The 16,247-nt window shown below is 32.8% G+C and overlaps 1 long non-coding RNA gene across 2 annotated transcripts; it reads right to left on the reverse strand.

Moving 5' to 3' along the window:
- Positions 1 to 3,783: 3,783 nt before the first annotated feature.
- LOC135847475 (uncharacterized) lies at positions 3,784 to 13,983 on the reverse strand. Of its 2 annotated transcripts, none has more exons than XR_010559178.1 (4): positions 13,860 to 13,983; positions 10,864 to 12,782; positions 6,109 to 6,188; positions 3,784 to 4,180 (listed from the first exon to the last, which is right to left on the reverse strand). It is a non-coding gene; the product is annotated as an uncharacterized LOC135847475 (long non-coding RNA). The 2 variants fall into 2 exon arrangements; XR_010559177.1 differs by having other exon boundaries at positions 3,784 to 4,216.
- Positions 13,984 to 16,247: the final 2,264 nt, after the last annotated feature.

The following is a 16,247-nucleotide window of genomic DNA, read 5'->3' on the forward strand; positions in this document are numbered from 1 at the left end:
ACACACATAGCATCGTATACTTTTATCAAAGGTTGTGTGTGGATGGCGGTATGCGGCAACTTTAACGTCGTGATTCGGCATTTTTTCTATATGATTACCCAACGTCGGTGTACAGCAGTAGCACATGTGTCCTCTGTTCGATTTCAGATTTCCGATGCGATGGATGGATGGATGGTTTGATGCGAGAGACTGCTCGAGTCCCTAAACGCGGTTTCGGGTAATTTTTCTTTAAATGAATTCCTTTTCTTAATGCGAATCCGATAACGAGGCGGATGCCGTTACCATCGGATCATTATGACAGAACAGAAATTGTTATTTCGGTTCAAATCAAATATTCTCTCTCATCTGTGATTTTCATTCGAGAAGCGCAAGGAGTGGGTAAAATCTTTCATCGAACGCGAAATCATTCAACTGACCCCTCAGTTACTTACCTGCACAAAGATCGATAAGTAGGTACCCTTAATCGATTCTCATACTCATTAATAATTGTAAAAACGAAACAATACGTTGAAAATTGTGAAAAATTTTGGTGCACGAAAAAAATTATGGATAATTTTTACTATTTCACATAGTAACCGGATCCCATTCAAAAATATTGTGATTTTTACAATGAGATTAGTAAATTTTACTATGAGAGAAATAAATTTTACCTAATTCTATAGGTAAAATGTATTTTTTGGCTGAGTAAAAATCACTATTATATTTGAATGGGGTCCGGTTACTATGCTTACTGAGATAGGTAAGTAATTTTTATTAAAATTTTTTTCCGTGTGAAATTTTACATACGTATTACGTACCTATCTTTATGCATTGACTTACTTGTATTTTGAATCTAGATTATTTCTTTGAATACAAAATGGTTTTTGTTTTTCTAGTTTTTTTAATGAATAGAGGTACAATTAGATCATTAAAAATTTTATTTTATTTTATTTGAAAAAACCAACATCCAAAAAAATCTTAAACTTTATTTAACGTACCTATATAATAGACATGGAAAAGTTGAAAATGATTTTTTCACACTTGTAGAACTAAAAAAATTACATATACGTTTATCGTGGTAACATTGAATAATTTATTATCAATGATAATAAAATGAATATACGTATCATATTTATTGAAATTACATCTTAGAGTACTCGTATTAAGTAAATACTTATGTACAGCACAAAATGTAAGTATATTATTTTTTCGTATGCTTAAGATTTCTCTCTATGGTTTCTAAATACGCTCCAGTTTAAACACATTATTAGATTAAACTTAAATATGCAAATAACATACCAATGTATATTTATTCAAATTGTGGGAAAATTAAAAATAATGATTTCATACAAGTAGATCTTAATACTACCTACATAAGTACAATAAAACTATCACTATAAGATTAAATATTATTTATTAATTGATTTACATTTTAAATATTAATGTAGGTACGCAAGTACTTATATCAATCAAGATACTTACCTATAATTACCTATTTATTCAATAAGTCCCACATTTTTTTTGTCAAAAATACCAAAAAGTTTCGCTTCCACAACAAAAATTGCAAAAGATAGATATCACTTTTATTTTTTGCTAAAACTAACAAAGTCTTGCTTGCCACCAAAAATTGACAATAGTATATTACAATACAAGGAGCGAAAGTGAAGTATGTTTGGTCGAGTGCAATTTGACTCGCCGAGCCGAAGGCGAGGGGAGTTAAAGCACGAGACCAAACATTCTTCACGTCGCTTCTTGCATTGTAAGATATTTTTCATTATTCATGCTACGAAAATAAGTTTTACGCCCGTTTTTGGTTAAAGTGATGAGTATGGCCCTTTTTTTGCATAGTAAATATATCGAATACTAAGCCTCCTAGAAAAAAACTAAAGGCATTATGTCGATTGGAAATTTAATTCTCTACAATTTTCCTCGACTTCATTTTTCCGTAGAATGCTTTTTTCCGCCTCCAGGGCGCTTCAAAAGTTAAAAGATCTTCATTTTCGACCCGGGTAAACATAGAGCATTTTCGTAGCATGCGCGAAGGGCGGAAAACTTATACTTTCGTAGCATGTATAATGAAAAAAATAATATTGTTTTTTTAATGAAATTGCTAAAAAAAAAAAAAAAAAAAAAGCTCATTTCTTTTCTAAAGTTACTCAAATACTTAAGTCTCAATAAAATTACCAAAATGTATTATTTTTTGAGCGGCAAAAGCGGTTACAGTGCGTATTTCACTATCTTACTCTCGAAGGCTCTTTCATGAAATTACTTATTTCTTTCGTTTATTTACTAATTATATTCACCTGTATATTCGGAGTAGGAGCGGGGGAATCTTGAAATGTTCCGTTTTTGAATGTGAATACCATGCAAATAACTATTCCCTCCAAAAGAACCCCAAAATATTGTATCAACGTATACCTGAGCATTGAAGAATTTGAAAGACCATGATTATTCTCGATGATCGCTGTAATGATTTCAGCTATGCTTATCATAGCAGAGAACCCACCAAGCATTGTAAGGATGCGCATATGTAGACCATATTTCAACCACATTTCCCTTTTATTCATACTAGCTGATATAATGTAATAAACAGTGCCAATTATTAAAAGCAAGCGAGCAATACGAATAGTTCTCATGACTTTACTTGGATCAAAAATGGTTGAGATCCGCACGTTATTTGAAAATATGAACCAACACAAGGTCAGAAATGAAGGAGCAATTATGCCGACGACGCAATAAACAATGAATTTCTTATTACGAGGATCTGAAGAACGTATTTGTAGATGGATAGCTATTTGGCGAAAACAAATGAACAGATCTAAAGCAATTATGAGTTTGAAAAAGGTCGCTGTCGTCATCAAGTGCATAATAATAATTAATAAAGTCCGAGAATGTCTCTTCAATAATCCCAGTATTTTCAGAAGGTAAAATCCGAATGTAAAAATGTAGATCAACAGTAGCAAGAAAGAGTAAAAAGTGAGGTACTTTGATGTTATATTCTGTCGAGATGTAGTTCTGGAAAATTTGTACAAATGAATGAGCACGCAGATTGTGGAGAGTGCGGTTGACACAAACAATATGATATCCATTATGTAATTAATATTCATGATGTTTTTTTCGGTTTTTCACAATCCTGATTTGAATAAAATGAACGTTGAACGTTAGAGATTTCTAGCAAAATTATATGTAAATTATACCGATGATTATTCGTGATCAGAAGTAGATCAGAAGAAAAAAGGAAAGCGTAGGTTCATACGTATGCATTAATTTACTTACCAATTCAGATTTGAATTTTAAAAATATTATTCTTGATTCCTCGTTAGAAAAAAAAAAACAAACAAACAAAATGTTTTTTTTTTCGCCTTATAAAGTGCTCAGTTTAAATTATAGGAATACATAAAACATTAGTAGATAATACAATACATTGATTGAACTAAGTCATATGGAATGCTGCTGGTTTATTTTAACAAAAATTATATTTTGATAAATGATAAAAGAAATGTGTCACAAATGACATGGTAAAACTGGCGGTCCGCAATTGATCATACCTACCTACCTACAAACAATTATCTCGTTAGAGAGTTGATAATGAAAGTTAGGTAGGTACTCATTTTTGCTGTACTTTTTCCAGAAATATGAAAATATGCTTCAACACTTTTTTTTAGATGAATGCAAAAAGCTCAAAGTATGGTAACTGAAAGCTTTTCTTGAGACGATGAGAACAACCTACATACATGGCATGCTCATGGTTTACAATCTTACCTAGCAGAAAGACAAAGAAATCCAAATCAGCAACATAACAAATGTGGAAATAATAATTTTATTAAAAGTGGGAATTTAGTCCCAAACCATAAGAACATCTCATGAACATTGTTTTCAGGTTATAGCCTATCAAATTGATACATCACTGTACCATAAAGGTAAATTTGGCACACACAACAGAATGACATGATTGTTAGGTCAACCAATACAGCATGTTTGTAAAAATTAGTTGCAGACAGTTAAAATAATTCCTGAAGAAATTGTCTTAGCAATGAATATATTGAAAATACACTTTTGTTACTGGGTGGTACAGCTTTTTGGCTATTGAATGGCGAACTCCGCATTGTGTGCTGGATTTCTCCAAATATTGTTCCATCATTTTCTTCTGACGACTCAGTTGTATCCTGATTTTGAGAAGCGCAGATTCCAATAAGCAAAACTACAACAATACCGAAGTATTTCACTGACAAACACACTGTTGGAAAGAAAAGAAAAAAAATCCCCAAGTATTTTGTTACATTCGCTACATTTTTATATTAGATAGATAGTTAATACTAAGGGCTGACACAGTAGGTACGCTTTAATTTTTTTACGCCTTTCATGCATTACAAACAAACTTTATTATGATTCTATAAAACTCCATTGAATCTTTCAACATAAAATAAGTGCTCAAATTCAATACACCAAGTAGATAATAATGTAGGTATTAGAATGTATACCTATATCCAAATCAAAAATGTCTGAAGATGAACAACCAAGAAACTTTTTGAAAATACATATATGTAAGTAATTCAATATTCGCAAATGGTGAGCAGCAAAACGGCGCCCTCCTCTACCGCTTTATCAACTTGTTTTGAAAAATTGATTCAGTTTCAGTATTTCAGATTCTACATGTAGATTTAGGTCTTTGCCTTAAAAATCTTAAACTACTTCGAAAAAAGTAAAAACATTCATATTTATAGTAGGAATCAATATTAAGACGGTAGGTACCTACACTAATTTTTTTCTGGTGCAAAGATTTGGAAATCATCTAGCTGTCGTTTTGGTTGTACTTTGATAATTTTAAGTTACCTAGGTAATATGTAAGTGGTCCCTGGTTCGAGTGATCAAATTAATTGAGTAAGTGTCTTATTCATTTCGTCTTTTAAAGCTTGAAAATGAGGGAAAGTGAACGTATGAGAATTTGAATTATTCGAGTCGGAACTCGAATAGCTGAATAATAATAAAATTATGTTCGTGAATTAGTAGATATGTAGATTAGAAGCATGATTCATGTTCAAAAATAAGTAAAAACTGTGGGTTTTACAATACTTTCATCATACTCATTTTATTTCGGCTGATTTCATCATTTTGTATCAGTCATCCGATTTTCTATATTTTCTCAAATAGTACGTACTTAATGCTTTTCAAACTTTTTGATTCATACTAGCTTGTCTGAATGATGAATCATTAGTTGACGGCTGACAAATATTATTTCAATGGATCCAATTGGTGCATGTTTCATTTCAACTGATGATTTCTTGGTAAATTGAAAAAAAAAAATGCTTTAGTGAAAGCTATGAAAATCTTATAAATTCAAGAACAAGAACAATATTATTTTCAACATAAGTACCCAAATGAATTATTTTCATAACATAATACATCGTATATGCACTTAGTATTCGTATCTCACTGTTACAAAATCGAAACAAGTTGAACAAAGTACTTCCGACGATTTCTGAATTATTGCATCGAAAAAAAAATTAGTGTACTGTAAGGTCTAGTGGAATCAACCAATTTGGGAATTATAGGTAATAAGAGTTGTACATCATTGTACAAGAATGAGTATTCTAGAGCGATTTGATTAAGAGAAATCGGAGTTTTTGGTGCGGTTTTTTGTGCTTAAAAAATCTCTTTCCTGCGAGGTTAAAGTTTCGCATTTCAGTATATTTTATACTCGGGTACCCTAGATGTACCTTACCTACCTTTTGGGTGTTTTGACTTTTCAACTTATTCAGTTTCAAAAGAAGTGAAATTTCAACTATTTTTGAACAAGGCTTGTATATTTCCTTTGGAGATTGACCTTGTGAAGTAAAAAGTTTTCTGATGAACTTTCAACTTGAAATGAAGGTCTCCGCAAGATTTAGAAAAAAGTCTCCCAAATTTTATGCGATTCACCCTAATGCATGTTGCTTTGAATTGATGATTTGTCAACTCGTTAAACTTCATAGTGTAAATCACATGCTCTCCTTCTCAGTTGGCTCTGAAACTGAGCCATTTCTAACGTACATACCTACCTGTAATTCCTTTCGCTTATTGTAGGTAAATTAAAAATATTAATAAGCAAGAGCAAAATTTGATTGTAATTACAAAAATTCTACAACTTACTTTTTATTGAGACGTGTTGGGTAGGTACTTCAATGGCTCTGGCGTGTTGGATACTTCAATAAAAGGTAACTGATTCAAACCTATTTCAAAAAAAAAAAATCTAGGGTTTGTATAAACCATACATTACGAGATACATTTTATATGTATAAAATTCAGTCATTGCGAGTTCATAAGGTCATTTTGCCGGATCCCGTAAGTATTCACAAATGCCACGTTACTCCCGAGATCCAGGGAACCCTGTACACACATTTTCAAAGTAGATGTCGCCAATTCGCCACTTTTCTGAAAGAGGGGGGGGGGTCCTCCTTGAGTGGATAGAGGCAGAGCATCGTTAGAGCAAGTTGAAGCATCTGGTCCCGACGTTGGAGCAGCTCCCTTCTACCCTTTAAAAAAAATTTGGGAGGCTGGCAAAATGGTAGCCTGCCAGCACCTTCAAAATCAACCAAAATCATGCCAAAGGATAGAGCATCGATGGAGCTGTTGTTTAGAGCACTCAGTCCCAACGTTAGAGCACTTATTCCCTTTCCCCCTCCTCACATTTTTAAAAAAAATATTTATGTAGGATTAGTGAAACAGCAGCCGGACAACCCTATATGTTGAAAAATTAGCAAAAATCATACAAAAGTTTAGAACATTTTTAGAGCACCCATTTCTCACGAATCACGATGGAATCCCCTCTTCCTCATTTTGATGCATTGCATGTTTATCAACTTACCTACATATACCTACATACTTACCTACCTACTACAGCTGACCATCCTTCAAAAAATAATAAGTCTACTTTTGTTCGAGGTACTTCCTTTCCTTGTACTTACTTCTTGTTAAGCAAAGTGTCATAACAGCAAAGCGAGGTACTGTCAAACCCCCTAATTTCGGACCAACTTTTTAACTACATAATCAAAAGTAAACAGTGAAAAAAATGAAACGTGGAATGTATTTCTTATACATTTTCTGGTAGAAAATTGTTCATTTTTCCTTTTAATTTTGTTTTTATCAATCAAAAACCTGGTGTCCGAAATTACGGAGTTTGACAGTAATTAAATTTTATGAAAGAAAGATAAGATTTTAGGTAAAGGAGAGTTGTATACTTTTTATATTATATGGTAAGTAGAAGTATTAAAACCATATACTTTTTTAAAAATATTTCAAATTTTTGGCAAATGGCCATAGACGGAGGGGTGGCCATTGATGGCTCGGTCCCCCAAATATGTGTGAGAAAATGTAAAAATTCATTTCCCTCTCCCCCGCCCCCTGAATTTTGTGAAAATTAAGTCACCTGTCATGAACCGCTTGTAACACCATTTTACGTACATACCTATAGGTATATGTATTAGCATATTTTGTGCTCTTTTTAGAACAATATGCCTTTGAAAAGCTTCGTCCAAAAAAATTCAATAAATGATTGATGCCCCTCAAATGCTACCTAGGTTTTTTAAGAACGCAAACGAAACAAAAACTGGTACAAAATTAAAGACTCAAACATTTATTTATGTAGGTACAAATATAAGCAGTAACATGAAAATGGGAGGAAAATTATTCGAAGAGCCCTAAATTGTGAAAAAAAAATTAAATTGTGTTTCAATTTTTAATTTTGAAGGTAGACAATTTGAGGGTTTGTTTAATCATATGATCACAATATCTTTAACATTAAAAATTTATAAATTATTAGGTATAAGTTTTTCGATTGCTCATGAAATGAATTAGACAAAACTGAGATGCGAGATGCAATTATCGTTTACTAGTCAAATATAAGATTTACATAAGACCAAAAGAGGATAATAATCACAACCAAATTATGATACTAACTATCTTTTTACAAGAATAAAAAATTAAAACGACGACAAATCGAAAATAGTCCACCACTAGAAGTTCAGATTAACCAAATTCCAAATGATGATAACCTATTTAGATTTCCTCAAAATACAAATTTAGACAATAAAGAATAATTAGGATTTTACAAGGAGATACCTATTTATTCGTATCTAAATCAAAGACAAATTAACTCAGTTCAAAGTACTATTCAAATTTACATTGGTGAGACCTGCATCGGCTTTGAGAGACTTGAGACTTTACACACTTACTTCTCACACAACCATCGATCTACCGGGACAAGTTAAACTTACTAATGGTCAAATTAACACCGATACATTAATCAAGTGTAAAGGTTGTTTGTCATCTTATAGCGAGCTTTGGTGGGGGTCAACACAGCTAGTTCACTACCAGTGTTGGTGATACTATGTACATATTATAGTACATTACAATCTATTTACGTGTAAAATTTTTTCATCGTGATGTCATTTTTTCCAAGTTTTTCGGATATCATAAAATTTTAATGAAATACTAACGGTGAGTAGGTACTTTAGATCATCTGAAAGCTCGTTTTATGCAGTTTTGAATGGTATACTTGATAGTATATCAATTATGACGAAGAAACAAGCAGTGATTAAAAAAAGCATGTGGTTTGTAAGATGAGTAATTATTGAAGTTGAAACAAAAAAGTGCCCACAGCGATAGACAATTTACAAAGTATGTAAGGTAACTTGACCAGTGTGTGATCAGCAAGCAGTAGTTGATCACACTGCATAAAAAATGAAAAAGAATCAAATAAGTTGGTGAACTTTGTAAGAACATGATCTAGAATAAATCTGTCAACATTTTGTGAAGCTAGTTTCCAAATAAGTACATATCGCACCTCGGGAGTAATAAGGTGACATCTCAAAAAAGTGAAATTTTACAGGAGAGTGATTTTCTGTTTTTTAAAAACTTGATTCATTATTTTTATCAACTTATAATTAATTGTGAGGAATGAATAGCACCTCATTTTAAAGATCTGGTATCCTACCTTCATTTAGCATAAGAACACTTTGAAAAATAAAATCTTAAAGAGGAAATATTTCAATGTTTGGAAAACATTTTGAGTTAGAACCTTTCATTAAAGTTGATGTGGAGGCGAAAGGAAGCGTCCAAAAAAAAATTCATGACATCAGAGTTGTAGAGAATTAAATTTCCAATCGACATAATGTCGTTGGTTTTTTTCTAGAGTGCTTAGTTTTTGAGTTTTTCTCAAAAAACTAAAATTTCATTATATGTGCAAATTCATTTTTCTGAAAAGTGATCAATTTAAAAAAAATTTTCCATTTGGTACAAACCAATAAAAAATGCACTCCTTGTGACTATTTCTAACTGACAAACATTCAAAACAATCAAAACTATTTGTTAACACTTTGTATGTACGAAATTTGCTCAAAAAAGGTCGAGTTTTTTGAGATGTACCCTTATAACTCCAAACAACTTGCAATGTTGTTGAAATTTTGAGTTAGGCCATTTGCGTTTTTTACAAGATCTAGATAATGTACCCAACTCAAAGTGAAATTTTTGGTTGAGGGGGGTCATACAAGCCCCAAAAATGCAAAAACATCAAAATCAATTTTTTTTGAGATGTCACCTTATTACTCCCGAGGTGCGATATACCTACACTAAACACGCACATTTTATTGCAATGTGAACAACTACTGGCTGCTGATCATACACTGGTCAAATTACCTTATATGATCAAAATTTTGAAAAAATTCCGGGAAATGAGTCCATATGACCTGTCTCTCTGTTGATCGTAATTTTATTCAATAACCATGTATGGTAGGTTTCGTGTATAGATGTCACTTTCAGCTAATTTCGGGTAATTACGCATACGTAGCTGATTTTCTTGACGTAATGGCATTTTTCAACTGTTGTGCGATCTTATGGGCCCATTTTTTCGAATTTCATAATTTTTATCACTTTGGAAAAAAATTCACTGGAGCGCTTGTGATAAACCAAAATGGCTGAAACTTTGATATGTTGTGGCATATCAAAAAAACTGAGGTTCGTAAACACGAAAATAATGAGGGTCTAACCGCGAGGTGCGCCATCTAGACCTTTACCATCCCTAAAAATACAATCCAACGTGCAGTAGCTTTGATTTTACGGGGGTATCTAGATTATTATCCAAAAAATGTTTTCTAGTATAACAAAATGTTCTTTTCCGAGCAAGGTACCTAATCTTCGAAATTTTTCACGGAGCCGCTAACGTAGATATTTTTTTACATCCGACACATTAAGGATCATGATAACGACTTAGGTATTACATGAGTACTGAGTGAAAGTACATTGGAATACTGCCCCAAAATCTAAGCAAAATATAAAATCGATTTGATTTTACTGAATTTTCAAAATCTTCTTTTAAAATGTGGAGCAAAAATCAAATTACTTTTTTTATAACATTTTGATGAATGAATTTGATAAACCTGGTCTTCTGAATTTCACAATTTTGTTCACTTTCTTAGTAGAGGTAGGTATATGTGCCGGTCGAAGTTGACATGTCTGTTTACACTCAAATGTATTTCATACGTAACGTATATACTTATAACAACTTATTCAAAGTTTGGAAATATTCGTATAACTCGTATACGAGAGAATATCGCCACAAAAATTTTAAAAATACCAAAAAATCGCCACAAAAACTGAAAAAATTGAAGAATTTGGGGGAAAAGACTTACAAGATTTGAGTACAAACATTTTTGATTCCCACCAATTTTTGGCGAACATTTCTTGTGAAATAATTTTTCTTGGCATACGTCATATGATCGAATATTTTCATGAATTCTGGTTAATTATAAACCATATTTTAACAGGTAAAAAAAATCAAGCCACGATTGAAAAACTAAAAAAAAATAAGCATGCGTATAAAATACGAACAAACAGTGTGAAAACACTCACCAAAAATCACAGGTTTGAATGAAAACGGCGAAGGCAACTTTTTCAAATGAGTTGAAAATCGAGATTAACGCATCATAACTTTCTCAATCTAACATTACATATCAAGTGCTATAGCGAATGAGTAGGCATCTACTTTATATAACGAAGAATCACCTGACGTATTTTTGAAATTATAGAAAACAAACGCGGAGATGATGTAATTCAAGAGGCCAGTTGTTGGAATAGAAAATTAAGAGAGTAATGTTAATGTATCTTGAAAATCGCAATGAACCTAAAACCTTCACTTGCGTCAGAATTCCCGAAAAAGTAAAATGGTGCGACAGTTTCGCCTATAGATTGTATTTTTCATATGTATGTTCTTAAGAGTCACGAGCATAAAAGTCAGCTAAGTTGATGTTTTGTTTTTTGTCAAAGAGAGGCAGCATGTGGTACCGGCAGATACACATGTAGCGGAGTCGCCAAATCGCCAATGTAGCCGACGCGACGCTAAAATATTTTGCTGCGTCGAAGATATTTCACGTCTACGTAATATTATTATGATGGCGCTTCTAAATGGGTTGGTGAAAATTGAACGTTTTAAATTGCACGTTTTCAACTAGAACGTGTACGATAATTCAACGTCTATGAAAGTTGAACCTTTATAGCACAGCGTTCAATTGCCTGTTTTCATTCATTCATAATAATCATAAATTAAGGCGAAAATTGATGAAAAAATTCGTGAAAACTTATGATCATTATCCAAATGCGAATATCTCGAAATCAAGTTTTTGGCACGTTAGCTCCTTTTAAATGCTTGCAATACACTTGTTATGTAAAACTAAAAACAATAGAATTATTGTGGTAAAATTGAATATACTTAATTGATATCTATCAATGATAAATCATAATAAAATACGAATACTTACATCGTATTTGTTGAAATCACATCTTAAATGTTAAGTAATCAAATTACTGTGATTTTATTTCCATGAAACACAAACTATTTATAGCAGGCAAAATTTGTCTCGAGATTCTGGGTACAACAATAGCAGAAGCCTCGGTCACTTAAATTTGAATCGTGTCATTATTGTATTCTACTACTGTATTCATATTGGGACTGGCAGAAGATCTTTGTTTCCTGAATGTGAATACAACGCAGATAACCATCCCCTCCAGTAGATAACCGAAATAATGTATTAATAAGAAGACGATCATTGAAGAATTTGGAATAATATTAAAACTATTCTTGACGATCACTGTGATGATTTCAGCTATGGTTACAATAGCAGAGAATCCACCAAGCATCGTAAGGATTTGAAAATGTTGGCTGTATTTCAACCGCATTCCTTCTTTATTCTTGCTACCTGATATAATGTAGTAAACAGCGCCAATAATTAAAAACAAACGAGCGATACGAATAATTCTCATAAGCATAACTGGACTGAAAATGGTTGGGTTTTGCAAGTTATTTGAAAATATGAACCTACACATAGTTAAAAATAGAGGAACAATCACGCCGACGATACAATAAACAATGAATTTCTTATTACAAGAATCCGCAGAACGTATTTGTAGATGGGTAGCAATTTGGCGAAAACAAACGAACAGATCTAAAGCGATAATGAGTTTGAAAAAGGTCGCCGTCACCATTAAATGTAATGCAATAATAAATAAAGTCGTAAAATGTGTCTTTGGTAACTGCAGGTGTATCACAAAGTAAAGTCCGGATGTAGGAATATAGATCAATAATAACAAAAAACAATAAAAAGCGAGGAGCTTGCTTAGCATACTTTGTGGTGTTGTTGTTCTGGAGAACTTGTACAAATGAATGCCAACACAGATTGTTGAAATTATGCATGCTGTGAAGCATATGATGTCCAGTAAATAACGAATATTCATGCTGTTTTGTTTTTTGTTTTTGGTTTATTTTGCGATCCGACCTGAATTCGAATGAAATTCACGTTAGAAGTTTCTGACAAAATGGTGTTTACCTATGCAAGTTATGTAATAAGTATTCAGTGCAACTTGAACTGGCAAAAAGTACTCTTGAAATCGAGAATTAAGTGGTATTTTTGCGACCAAAAAAAATCACGTTGATTCCTTGTTGATAATTCATAATTGATAAATGTGGATCTATGTCAAAACAGAAAACGTGTTTTCCGCAGTTGCCAGGTAAGGAAATGCTTTTAGAGCATTTTTGAGCAATTTTGAGCTCCAAAATTGATTTATACCTAATGATTTGAATGTTTGAGGAAATTTTTTTCTTTTTTTTTGGTGTTTATAATTATGTACTAGATTATTACACCCTACGTAAGATTATGTCAGCAAAAAATGCAAAATTTTCTATCGAATCTTTTTCCAGCATTTTTGAAAAATTTTCGAGTCTACATTTTAGGTCCAAACTTCCGGCATGAGTTTTGGAATTTTTTGAAAAAAGGCCGTGTGACATATCGAAATACGATTGCAAGGTTGCAGGAAAAAATCTAAAAAAAAAATGTTTAAAAATCATTGAAAAAGTGATAGGAATGGGGCTTCTCAAAGTAGGTTGAAATCATAGGAGAAAATCAATCATTGCCATGAGTAGATTGGTTAAAAACACCAAAAATCATAACCTAACATCGGGCTCAAAATTCTTCAAAAATGCTCAAAAATTTTTTTGTCGAAATATTTAAATTCATTGCGAAATTTTAACCCATTTTGATAGGTTGCAAGGACACGTTTGAATAAATTCTACAACAGTTCATCTCCTGTGAAAAATATTTTTGACGTTACGAGTCATTTTGAAAATTGGGAGTTTCTAGGTTTCACTTTTCTATTGAGACGCAACTGCGAAAATCCGAAATAGGTACCTACCTATGTTTTTTCTAACATTTTAGAAAAAGACCTATGGTGCCTACCAAATACCCACTACCTAAGTCAGTTTCGCGTCACAAAAATTCCAATCAGCTGAACACTTTTTGCCGGTTAAGTATACTAAAAAAAAAAAAGCGCAGATGTATATAAATTTATTTACTCACCAATACGGATTTGATTTTTTAAAAATATTATCCTTGTAAAAATACAAAATAGCTATTTTCACCTCATAAAGCGTTCAAGTGGTGGTTGCATATCACTATTTGGAACTTATACACTATACAGTTATCTCGTTAATGAAATTTGACGAAATTGTAGATTATTCATTTTTACTGTCATTTCCCCATTATCATGTGGGCTAACTTATCGGCAATTCGCGTGGTTGTGTTCCATTTCTTCCCGATATGTAACTCTCGTGTGTAAAATTCGTCTCATAATCATCTAGTGTTTATCAATTTCACCGATAGCATATCCACATTACGCGCTGATGTAATTTTTTACCACCCAGGCAAAAAACGTATTCAAAAAAATCGCGAAAATACACTTTTTAGTCCCTGCAATGGGGTGGAGAGAAGTTGAAAAATCTAAACCCCCTTATAAATGCTCAACATAGATCACTTCCCGGGTGTACATGGCGAATTGTAACCTTCTTCAGTTTAGAGGAGCGGGTACGTGGCATGAGATTCTTAAGGTCAAAATAAAGAAAAACCCAGTTATATGTATGTATACCCATCGAATTGATTTAGTAGACTGATTTTTAGATACATATTTTATTCGACTTTTAATTTCTTATCGATTAGTGTTCTTAGTTTAATTTTTTTTTGACCTTATTCACTCCTGTCCACCTCTTCAGACATCGTTCACTGAAACCCATTCAACCCAATCCCAAACCAATCTTAAATACCCTATTTGAGCGAATTTCGTTGAAATCCCTCCGACTGAGGTATTCGAAAAATCAATGGAAATGGACTCTTGGGGTCGTTGATCGGATCTTGTGATTGGTCCCACCTCAATATTGGAATCATGATTGGTTGTATTGATCGAAAAACATTATGAGTACCTATACATTCATTCAATAATTTGTGCGATTTTGCGAGAATAATATGTATTTGCTCAACAAAGAAAAAAAATTTCTTAGGTAACAGAAAAAAATATTTCGAAAATGAAATTATTTTTAAAAACTCTCAAGAAAAACCATCAGAATATTTTTGAGAAATACATCAAAAAATTATCAAATCCTTACCAAAAAAAAACAAACCCTCTCACTATTTGAATGAGAATCGAGTAATTTACACACGTGAAGAGATCTGTATTTTTATAATAAGAATCATTGTAGATAGGTAGCAAAAATGCCTATAGCCTGCGTGCCTATTTTGTAAACATAGATTAATGTGATTTTCGTGAGGGTAAATTCTTACCCATTATATCGCATTAGCAATGCATTGCGTTGATTGGTAATTCGATTGGGTTGCAGTTGCAGATGCTCGAAATGCATTTTTTCTCAACGCGAATAACCCAATGATCAATCCTTCTAGAAAATATTCCCAACAATATGGGTCAGCGTAGTCGTTGATTTTGTATCGTTTAAATTCAGAATGGTCGCGGTGCATCACGAACCAGATATCTAGAATGCCGGTCACAATTGACAATCCTCCAATAATCATGAGAATACGCAAATGTAGATCGTATTTTCCCCATAGTTCTTCTATGCTCTTACTAGCCAATCTAATATACCAAAGTGCGCCAATAATGACACCGCAAGCGACGATACGAATAATCTCCATGATGACGAATGGTCCAAACCAAACATGCGGATCGCTTGTTCCAATTGATATGAAAAAGACCAACGTGTAAAGTAAGGGGATACTCGTGCTGAAGAGGTAGTAAACCAATTTCTTATTTGGAGTATGCGTAAAGGGCTCTTCATAATAGACGACGGTATTGTAAAAAGTCAGCAGTATATCGAAAACGATTATGAATTTGATGTATTCCGCCGTCACCATTGCCCTTTGCATGATGAAGAAGATATCCATACTATATAGTGGTGTTAAAATGTAGATCAGCAGTAGGAAACAACAGTAAAAAGAGATGGTCCATGCTGGTGGGCGTTTAGGTGTTGGAGAGATGTAAAACTTGTACAAATGGAAGATTACGCTGATTGACGAGGATATCCATAGGATGATGAAGAATACGTTCTCCAGTAGACTTTCCATGTGAAAATCTGGTTTGAATGAAATAAGATAAGGTATAGGTTAATTAGTAGCCTAAATGTGTTTATATTTGTACATAATAACATGTACCCTCGAAAGAGCAGTTTGGTAGTTGTTCAATCCTTAAAGATTTTAGGAAATTTTTTGAAAACATTTTATGTACCTAGATCAAAATATTCATTTTTTTCACACTGAATCATTCAATCTCAATTCGACCAAAAAAAAATCGATTTTGAATGTCATGTCTTCTGATTTCGCTCAATTTTTTTTACAATGTTTACCCACCCCAAAAGTAAAAAACCCGCGATCAGTTTGGATGGTGGGGGGGGGGGGGTTCAAAAT

The sequence above is a fragment of the Planococcus citri genome, chromosome 5, assembly GCF_950023065.1.
Source record: "Planococcus citri chromosome 5, ihPlaCitr1.1, whole genome shotgun sequence".
Taxonomy (NCBI): Eukaryota; Metazoa; Arthropoda; class Insecta; order Hemiptera; family Pseudococcidae; genus Planococcus; species Planococcus citri.